Here is a 10,552-nt window from a genome sequence, read left to right as displayed (position 1 = left end):
TTAACAGCTCATCAGGACAAACCCTAACCGACTCGTCGAGTCCATTCAGACTCTTTCCCTAATCAGACGATTTTGAGGCCAAAAACTTTCCCAAACTCTAGATCTACACTCTCAGGGCTCATTTATCACGTAAAGTCATAGACTTTACGTTCATGCATGACTCCTTGGGCTTGAAATGCCAAGAACATGCTCTAAAAAGTGGTTTTCACTCAAGAGTTCTAGTAAGACTGAATAAAACAAGGACCTTTGGATGCTAGGGACCTCACAAGGTCTAGATCTGAAGTCCAAACCTCCACATGAACTTAAAATCCTCAAAGTCCTAATAATATATAGAAAAGAAGCCCTAATCTCCAAAAGTATGAGATCCACACAAACAAATGAGAAAGGTTCAAACTTTATACCTTTAACAGGAGATCTTGGATGAATAACAACAGATCTAACAGCCTCCTCTTGCTCCTTGATTGAAACCCTTCTCCTTCTCTTCCAAAGATACACCAAAATGCTCAAAGTTAGCTCACTCACTCTCTCTCTCTCTCTCACACACACACACTATATATATATATATATATATATATATATATATATATATACATAAGCTCAACCGACGATTAGGGTTTCTCTCAAGGAAGTGTAGCCACAAATGAGGCTATAAGTGCCTTTAAATAGGCCTTAAACCCGAGGATTTAGGGTTTCTTATCCCAACGTCTACTCGGCGAGTCGGCTCTCGGACTCGTCAAGTAGGCCATTAACCCCACGTGGCACATCGTGACTCTACTCGACGAGTTGGAGCACCGACTCATCGAGTAGCTCAATAGATAAATAAATAAATAATACATGGGAGTCCGGATGTTACACATACTCACTTAAAATATAATAGAATATGAAGAACGAGAGTGTATTATACTAGAATACACTTTCATTTTGCTAGAATACAATCTCATTCTTCTTGAATTCATTATGAAAGAATATTATTACTGATAATAATGAAAAATTTAATTAGTTTCCATAAAAAATAATTATAATTATAGATATCATTTATATACATATGATTATGGAAATCATTTAATATATATCTTTATTTGATTAAATAACAATTTAATTTTTATTAAATTTTTATTGGTGCATTGTAGCATATAATAGATGTGAGAAACACACACACACACACACACACACACACACATATATATATATATATATATATATATATATATATATATATATATATATATATATATATATATATATATATATATATATATATATATATAAAAAACAAGGCCAATGTCCATGAGATGTCTAAATAAGTTTATTGCATCTCTTACACAAACACTATTCATGGATAGGTTTATACATCACATATAAGTGATATTTGATTTATACAAACTCTATCTAGAACAATCTAAAACCACGTATTATTATATTGATCAATAGTCAACATCATTGATTAATTTCTTTTTCATTTCCAGCTATGCACTACTTAAAGATGTTTTGAAATTTTCTTAGATTTTTGATGTTTTGAATCTTGATGCGGGCCCTAGTGTGGAAGATCGGGATATTGCGTTCCTAGAGGCCCACGATCGTGTGACTAAAGGAGCTTCACAGAAATGGTCATAACTTTGGTTAAGAATCTCCGTTTTGGGCCTACGACCAGTTAATTCGAAGTTTGGAGCAAGGAGCACGTCTAAATAAGTCCCCAAAGGGGACTTACCCATTTTTGAGTCCAAAAATCGTTTTTTAAATGGAGTTATGAACAATTTTGTTATTTTTCCTTAATTTTTGAGTTTTGTTTTTGGGTTTGTGTTTGGCCCATAGACTTTTAGGGTTTCATTTTAATTTCTGCTTCTTATTTAACTGTTTTTGATGTAATTTGGATTGTTGATCATCAATTTTATGAACTTTCAATTTTCTCCCAAATTATGTGCATGTTAACCCAGATTTTGAAGCCAATCTCATGGTATTCGTAGAATCAACGTGGTTTTGAAAAGATTGTCCTGACTATTCTTTTAGAATCAACAGGTTTATTCTTGATTATCTTAGTGTTGTTTTTGTGCGCTGCATCAAATCTATACTCCAATTTGGCATAATATAATAATTCTTCTTATGCATATTTACGGATAAAAGTTCATATACTATATATTTTTTATTTATTAGCCACCAAGCTAACATTTTCACTCTTTCCTGTCACTAAATTGTTAGTCACGATTTTTACGTTCAATAAATGAATTATTGCCTTATATGATGTTACACATGATGTGAGATCACTCTATGATATGTCATGGCTTGCGACGTTGGGTTTGTTGATGAAGACGTGAACACCTTTCTTAAATAACAATAAATGGCCCCTTATTTGACTTAGAAGACATGCATTTATGAACAAAAAAATTTATAGTTCAAAAATATCAACTGTTCTCATTTTTTCTTGAAGTCATGTTTAAATCCCTTTTGATATAGGTGATACACTTTGCTTATATTGATACACCTATTGACCATTAAAATTGGTTTTTGACCCTTAGGCTTTAATTTAAACGAATATAAATATTATTTTGATGCACAACAGTCATGCTAGATTTTGAGATTTATGTGCATAGATATAATCTTTGAAATTATAAAAATAAACAATAATATTGGATCCATATTCACCAACTGAAATAAGCAACCTCATAAAATTATACAAAATAAAAAAAGAAAACAGCAAGAACTTTTTAACAAAACAAAGGTTATAGATATAAAAGCCCATAATTTTACACAAAAAAACCGATTATGCCCAAAATCAGAATTTTTGTACATTAATGCCTCAAATAATTGTTAACATTTGTCTCTTATCGGAATTTCACCTTCTATAGCCGGTCACCTACCTGCCTGGGACGAAATAGGAGATGATTTGGACGAAGTGGCAGCTGAGGTGGATGTAGCTGGCTTCTCAAATAACGGTAGGATTGTTATTTCCTGTATTTTAATCAAAGATTATGAAATAACCTCCAACGTCCAAAACTTCAACACCCGCAACGCGAGATTCTTCCTTACTTTGTTAATAAAAACGACCCATTATTATTATATGATATATTATATATTAACAATATCTTTATCACAAACACAAGTCTTCTATATGAGTCTTCATATTTTTCCTGTAGGATTTTGTTTTACGGGTGTAAGCGAACCGAACCGAGCCGTGCCCGAGACTGAGCTCGAGCTTGGGTTTTAGGTGAAAATGATTGAAATAATAGAAGAAGTATTGTATATAATAATTGAAAATGATTGAAATAATAGAAGAAGTAGGACGCAGGAAGAATTGAACTCGGGTATCCTTCAAACAAAAATAATGCTTTCACCAGTATGCTATAAAAAACGTTCTAAAAATATTTATATACCTTTTGTATTATTTATATAACTTATGGATAAGAACATTTTATATGTATTTTTATATCTTATGTATAAAAAAGTTTGTATACAGATACCCATAAAATATATAACGTATTTATATACCTTTTTTACACATTATGAAACATGTTTAGATATTTTTAAAATTATAAATATGATTTTAAAGATATACGTATGTTTGTTTATATGTATAAACGTGTTTTATTAACGTTGTTAATAAAACACATGTATACATATAAACAAACATACGTATATCTTTAAAATCGTATTTATACCTTTAAAAATATCTAAACATGTTTCATAATGTGTAAAAAAGATATATAAATACGTTATATATTTTATGCGTATCTGTATACAAACTTATTTATACATAAACTATATAAATACATATAAAATGTTCTTATTCATATGGTATATAAATACGTATATAAAACATTCTTATAAAAAGGTATATAAATATTTATAAAACGTTTTTACAAACATTATTTTTGTTTAAAGCATACGCGAGTTCGATTCTTCCTACTTCCTACTTCCTACTTCTTCTATTATTTCAATCATTTTCCGTTATTATATACAATAGTTCAGCATCAAAATAACAAAATATCTTGTAGCTCAGTGGCAATGTTGATGCTTTATAAGATCGGAGGGTGTGGATGGGAAACTTCCCTCACTTTTTGTGGGCCACATGATCATTCCCTTCACTTTCCTTTCCTTCACCTAAACCCAAGGAATGAGTTGGAAACTTTCCTCATTATTTTTTTTTATTTTTCTTAAAAAATTTATTTCCTATAAATATTATACTCATTTTGTAGGGAATTAAAAACCATAAGTTTTGATATGTATATTTTTTATAATTTTTAGTAGGTATATAATTTAATAAATATTAAAAAAAATTAGCCAATATGAATAGGAGAGAGAGTGAGGGAATGAGCTCCCTCACCTCTTTCCCTCATCACCTTTCCCTCAGTCAATAGATGATGTTCACTTGAGAAGGAAAACTTCTCTCATTCTTTCTATCACCTATACCGTCCAACCTAATAGTCAAAGTCATGGGTTCGAATAACCTAGCCACATTTCTCTGCCAAATTAATTTCCTTTTAATAGGAACACAAATTAATTTCATTTTTAGTTATATATTCGATCTCGAGTCGAGCTTTTAATCATTCGATCCCGAATAGCTCGGTTCACTTACATCCTTAGTTTCGTTCATCTTTTTATCTTTTGCTAAATTTAAAAAGAAATGCTAGATTTGAAAAGAAAAATGTTTTTTTGGGTTATATATATATATATATATATATATATATATATATATATATATATATATATATATATATATATATATATATAGAGAGAGAGAGAGAGAGGCTTGTTTAAGCATGCAAGCCTACTAAATTGTTCACGAGCCGAGGTCGAGCTTGGTCAGTCTTGGGCTCGGCTCGGTTTGGCTCGCTTACACCGATAAAACAAAATCCTACAGGAAAAAAATATGAAAAGTCATATAGAAGATGTGTGTGTATGTGATAAAGATATTTTTAGTATATAATATATTTATTTAATAATAATGGGTCGTTTTTATTAACAAATTAGGGAAGAATCTCGCGTTGCGGGTGTTGGAGTTTTGGGGGTTGGAGGAAATTTCATAGTCTTTGATTAAAAAACAGGAAATAGCAACAAACTTTACAATACTTTAACTTAAGCAACTGTAAAATTTATCTACATCAAATCTTTCAACAAACAAATAGGCATCATATATTCCTCTAAAACAAAGTAACAGGTCAACATTATCATAATCATATAATAAACCACTTAAAGCTACGGGTAGCTATGTAATTTAAGATTCTCTCAGTTCTAATGTATGAATTATCTTATTTTTACTCTTGTGATATAAAGATAGTCCTTTTATGAGATAGTCCAACTGATAACTGACATTTAATAGTCAACACTCGACTACTACTATTTATTTTCTTTATGTAACACCCATAAAATCATGCAAAATTAAAACTTTTTCAACACACTTAAGAACCATTTAATCATTACATAATTTGTTTTCAAAATAATAATCATCAGAGTATCCTAGTTTCCAATCATAAAACATAGCAGTAGGATGAGCGGTACAATCAGGCCTTCACCTTCCCTCGATCACCAGAAGTACCTGAAACAACAAACTGAAACTATAAGCCCGAAAGCTTAGTGAGCTACCCCAAAATACCAACGCCATACTAATATAACCATAACATATAAAAAATACAGAACAACATGCATAATGAGCCTTCAGCCTAACTGGACCGCCTCGCAGGGCCTGCAGCCTATCTGGACCGCTCTGAGCCTTTGGCATGACTGGACCACCCTAATCAAACAAACATGTGCACATAAATACCATACGCTAGCTCATATTATATAACAGTCAAATCGATCCAACAGATCACTAACCATAGCAGCATCCTAAAGACTAGGATATAGACCTAACCGGTCACTAACATAGCATCATTCTATAATCAGGACACTGACCTAACTAGGTCACTAATATAAGCATATCATCATCCTAACTACCAACATGTAAACCAATAACATATCATGCCATAATCTGGATAAAATCATAAAGGGTCGGCCTTGGTGCCTTAGACCCTATTGATAAATTAAGGATAACTCACCTCTCAACTGTCGACTTGTAAGATAAGCTCAAGCTCTCGGATCACTTCCACGAACTCCACCACCTATATTTATTATAAACCGTACTTGTAAATTTCCAACCTCCTAAAACGTCCCTAGGAGACCACCGATCAACCCTTAATCAAATTCAAAGTAAACTATCAAGGTCAACAGTCCATGTTGACCTCAACTCGTCGAGTACCCTCAGCTACTCACCGCGTTTCATGCAAAACTCACCAACTCGCCGAGTCACTAGAGTGACTCGTCGAGTTTCTAAGGTTTGCGGTCATAAACTCCTTGGCGGACTCGTCGAGTTTCCCTTGCAACTCGCCAAGTTCATATACGTCCAAAAGTTGGGAAAACCCCATTCGACTCGCCGAGTCACTCATCCGACTCGCCGAGTTCAGGACAATCTTCAATGGACTCACCAGGTCGACCATGCCACTCGCCGAGTCCCTTTAATCCTTCATCCAAACATATGCTCACTACTAGAAAAACAGCCTTTTACGACGCTCATTGCGCGTCGTAAACGGCTCAGACGACGCGCAAATGCGCGTCAAGGAAGGCCCTATCATAAAGAGAGACGACGCGCGTTTACGACACGCAATGCGTATCAAGGAAGGTCCTGTCATAAATGAAGATGACACGCATTCGCGTATCGTAACCTTACGACGCGCGTGTTAATGACACGCAATGCGTATCAAGAAAACCCCTGTCAAGAAAGGCCATGTCATCAATGAAGATGACACACATTTTTGCGTATCATAATTTTAAATGTTTAAAAAAATATTCTTTATAGATTTACTTATTTTCAAATTAAATTTGTATTTAATGTTTCATAATAGAAAATAAAATATCATATACAAAAAATAGAATCCATTGCATAAATTTAATGTCATACAAATAATCGTTCCATGGAAAGATAAAACAAATCAATAGAAGTTGTAACAAAAATTTACAAATGAATTAGATACAAAAAATACAATCCATTGCCCCTTTGCTAACTAATCTGTACAAATTTACCCTTGTTTCTAATCATTTTCTTAAATACTTTACAAACATAATTCATCCATAGTACCTGAACTATAGTTGTAGCCTTGTTTCTTCTTCTTTTGAACTCATCTCTTGCAACCATTGCTCTAAGCTTAGTCTGAATAGATACAACAACTCCTTGTCCATTATGTGAAAAATACAACCGGAGAGTGGCCTACCTTCATAATAGCAATAACTAACGAAGCAGGAATGAAAGAGAAGGCAATACTCACAACAATAGCTGCAGTGAATGCATCTAGGTCCTACAAGATCATTAAAATCACTATTTAAATACACACTACATATAAAGGTGTCGATATTCGGATTGCATGTACTTAATATATAAAGACTCCAACAATAAATAGATATGTTATGTTACCTTGAGACACCTTTGAAGGGGATCCAAAATGCCATACCAATTTGGGATCTAAAATGCAATACAATAAAGAAATCCAACATTATTAATTTTGCAAAAGAGTACCTATAACACCAATGTTTATAAAGGTCCCCATGGCTCCATCATTACCCTAGTCCATGTACTCCAAAATCTTTCTTGTTCCTACAAGCTAGCTATAATGGCATTCCTGCAAGTGCTCCTTCTCCCCTGGATCCTTGAACAAAAACCTAAATAAATTTTAAACTTTTATTTATATTTGAATAATTTTTTTTTGTTGTATATACAATAACTGAATTTGACATTTATAGTTTAGTAGTTGGAATTGGAAGAATCATAATTTGTCATGCCTTTAATTGGCAGGAAATGGAATGGAATTTAACAAAAAAGGAAGAATAGAATTGAATGGTGAATCCCATCAAACATGGAATTTGAAGGAATCTGATATAATTTAATTCCATCCATTTGCCAATCAAACATGCCATGGAATGGAATCTCCAATTTCAATTCCATCAGAACCATGATAAGCATACCTTAACACATTTTCCATCATTTGAAAATGATAGAGCAAGAACACGAACAACTTCCATCAAAGTACCTATTCGATATACATCCTGTACATAAATATAATTTATATTTATATTTTATAACAATTCAATTATTGAAAAAGGAAGTGTTCCTCACTGTGTTGGGGTTCAACTTTGGCTATCATCAACATTACAAGTTGTCTCAGTATTGTCCACCGCCACATGGAATAAGCTGCAGAAGAAAGTTCAAAGGAAGGAAACAAATTCAAAATTCTTAAAAAAATTAAAAATCTTAAAAAAAAGCATCCAAGGACTTTGATACCTGTAAACTTTAGTTCCTTATCCAACTTATCCTACAATACATCTGTCACACCCTTCTCATCCGTCACGAAAACCCGCATGACCTATATAAATCAAACATCAAAGCTTCAATAACAAAACCAAAGGGCAAATCTGTCATTTTTTTTGGAAAAATCAAACCCAGCCAAACGAACCTGAGGGTGGAGGAGGTGCACCTCGCCCTATTGCCGCTAAATCAGGGTTGACTTTCTGACCGGCCTCCTGAAGTATGGCAATAAGTTCCTTAGCAAACCGAGCATTTGTTGCTGTAAAGAAAGTGTATGCTGTCCCTTTAGCCCCGACTCTTCCTGTTCTCCCAATCCTATGAACATAATCTTCCAAGGAACCCGGGAAATCATAATTTATCACATATTTCACGTCCTTCACATCTGTAGCTGTCATTATTGGACTTTTACTAGCTTTGAATTCGGATAAATCCTAATCTCTTTCTGCTTGACTTTTATCTCCATGGATTGATAATGCGGGCCACCCGTCCATTCTGAGCTGGCGGGTGATTTGGTCACACCCTTTCTTCGTGTCCATAAAAATTAGAATTCTACTCCCATCCATGATGTCATCCAATAGTTTCACCAATCTGAAAAAAAAAATTATCAAATTTTATTATTTTAAAGCTTCTAAAAAGTTGAAAATAAAAAATCATCTATAAAAATGGCCTGCTTACTTGTTGTACTTTTGATTCTGAGTAATAATATCAACATGTTGCTGAATCGAATGGTTAGCTTTTAAGTCTTGTGAACTAATAACCACCTGTCCAAATTTCAAATGTCCAAAAAAAGGATTAAATATGAACACATGGTGAAAATAGAAAAAAAGTAGTCACTTTGTATGGGTTGTAAAGAAACTGTCTTGCAAGTTGTTCGACTTCCTTTGGCCATGTAGCACTCCAATAAAAGGTTTGAAAATCTGGTCGCATCTGTGTATATACAAAAACCCATGAGATAAGAAAAATTGAAATATTTTAGTTTTCTCTTATTATAAAAGGCAGGTTAAAAACTACTAATCACAATTCACAAACCTGTGAAACAATTTTTTTCATTTGAGGTTCAAAACCCATGTCAAGCATCCTATATGCCTCATCCAACACAAGGTAAGTCACCCTCCTCAAGTTTGTATGATGAGACTCCAACATATCAATCAATCTTCCAGGTGTAGCAATGATAATATGAACACCTGAGAGAAAAGATTTAAAAAAAATGATGATGAAACATGTGCTTTAGGCACAACAAAGATAGATAGATAGATATAATGCTGGAAAATGTTGAATACGCTGAAGAAGCATAAGGATATACCCGATCCATAGTAGTAAATTCATCTTTGAGCTTATCACCACCTACCTTTCTGTAAATCACGAACTTGAGGAACCTTTGGAACCCCACCATAAATGCAAGTATTCTTAATCTTTGAAGTTGTGCCAAATTTAGTTGCTTCTTGTTGTATTTGAACAGCAAGTTCACAAGTTGGAGCTAAAACTAACACAATCGGTCCATCTCCTTTTACTGTGATACCTGTAAACTCGCCGGAAATGGGTTATCCTATTCATTTTCTGATTGTGAATTTGACCTTCACGTCCTTTGTGCTCATTCTATTACCGGTACTTCCCGTACTTATCAACCCTTAATGGTTCACCCCAATCAAACTCATGGTCAAGAAATGGATCCATAAAGTGGACAGAACTCTTACCAAGCACAAAATGCCTGCCCTCCTACTAGTGTTCATAACCCTATTACTAATTTCCAATATTCTTTCGTGGCTCCTGTTATTGTTGGGGTTCAGCTTCGCGATTGCAACTCTACATTTCTCTTCATCCTGCAATAAATGCTCTAGTTCTTCTATTTCTTTCTTAAGTTCACTAACTTCCTCATTCATATACATCTCTATCACCTGATCTTATCCTTCCACTGACTCAAGCTCCTACATCATGAATTTTTATGAACGTTTATAATTAACTATTTAAACATAGTTTCTGAGATTATTAAGTTTAAAATGTGATAGAATATCATCTTAAGACTTAGATGTTCATCAAGTGTGAAATGTTCTTTGGTCCAATCACAAGAAGCACCAAGTCGCCTTATCTGAAGTCTTCTCTACCTGATTCAACCCTCTTAATTCATTCAGATGCCAACATTCTTTCAACAACCAACTGAAAACAATATCTGTTAGATATATAATATATTAACTAAGTAGACTAATACAATAATCAGAAATCCATTTG

The 10,552-nt window shown here is 33.4% G+C and overlaps 1 pseudogene; it reads right to left on the bottom strand.

Annotated features, from left to right (window-relative positions):
• Positions 1-2,557: 2,557 nt before the first annotated feature.
• On the bottom strand, positions 2,558-10,212 carry LOC145017078 (DEAD-box ATP-dependent RNA helicase 20-like; annotated as a pseudogene).
• Between the last annotated feature and the right edge of the window lie 340 nt (positions 10,213-10,552).

This window comes from Lactuca saligna, chromosome 9 (genome assembly GCF_052625555.1).
Source record: "Lactuca saligna cultivar CGN05327 chromosome 9, ASM5262555v1, whole genome shotgun sequence".
NCBI lineage: Eukaryota > Viridiplantae > Streptophyta > Magnoliopsida > Asterales > Asteraceae > Lactuca > Lactuca saligna.
This window is presented reverse-complemented; position numbering and strand designations above follow the sequence as displayed.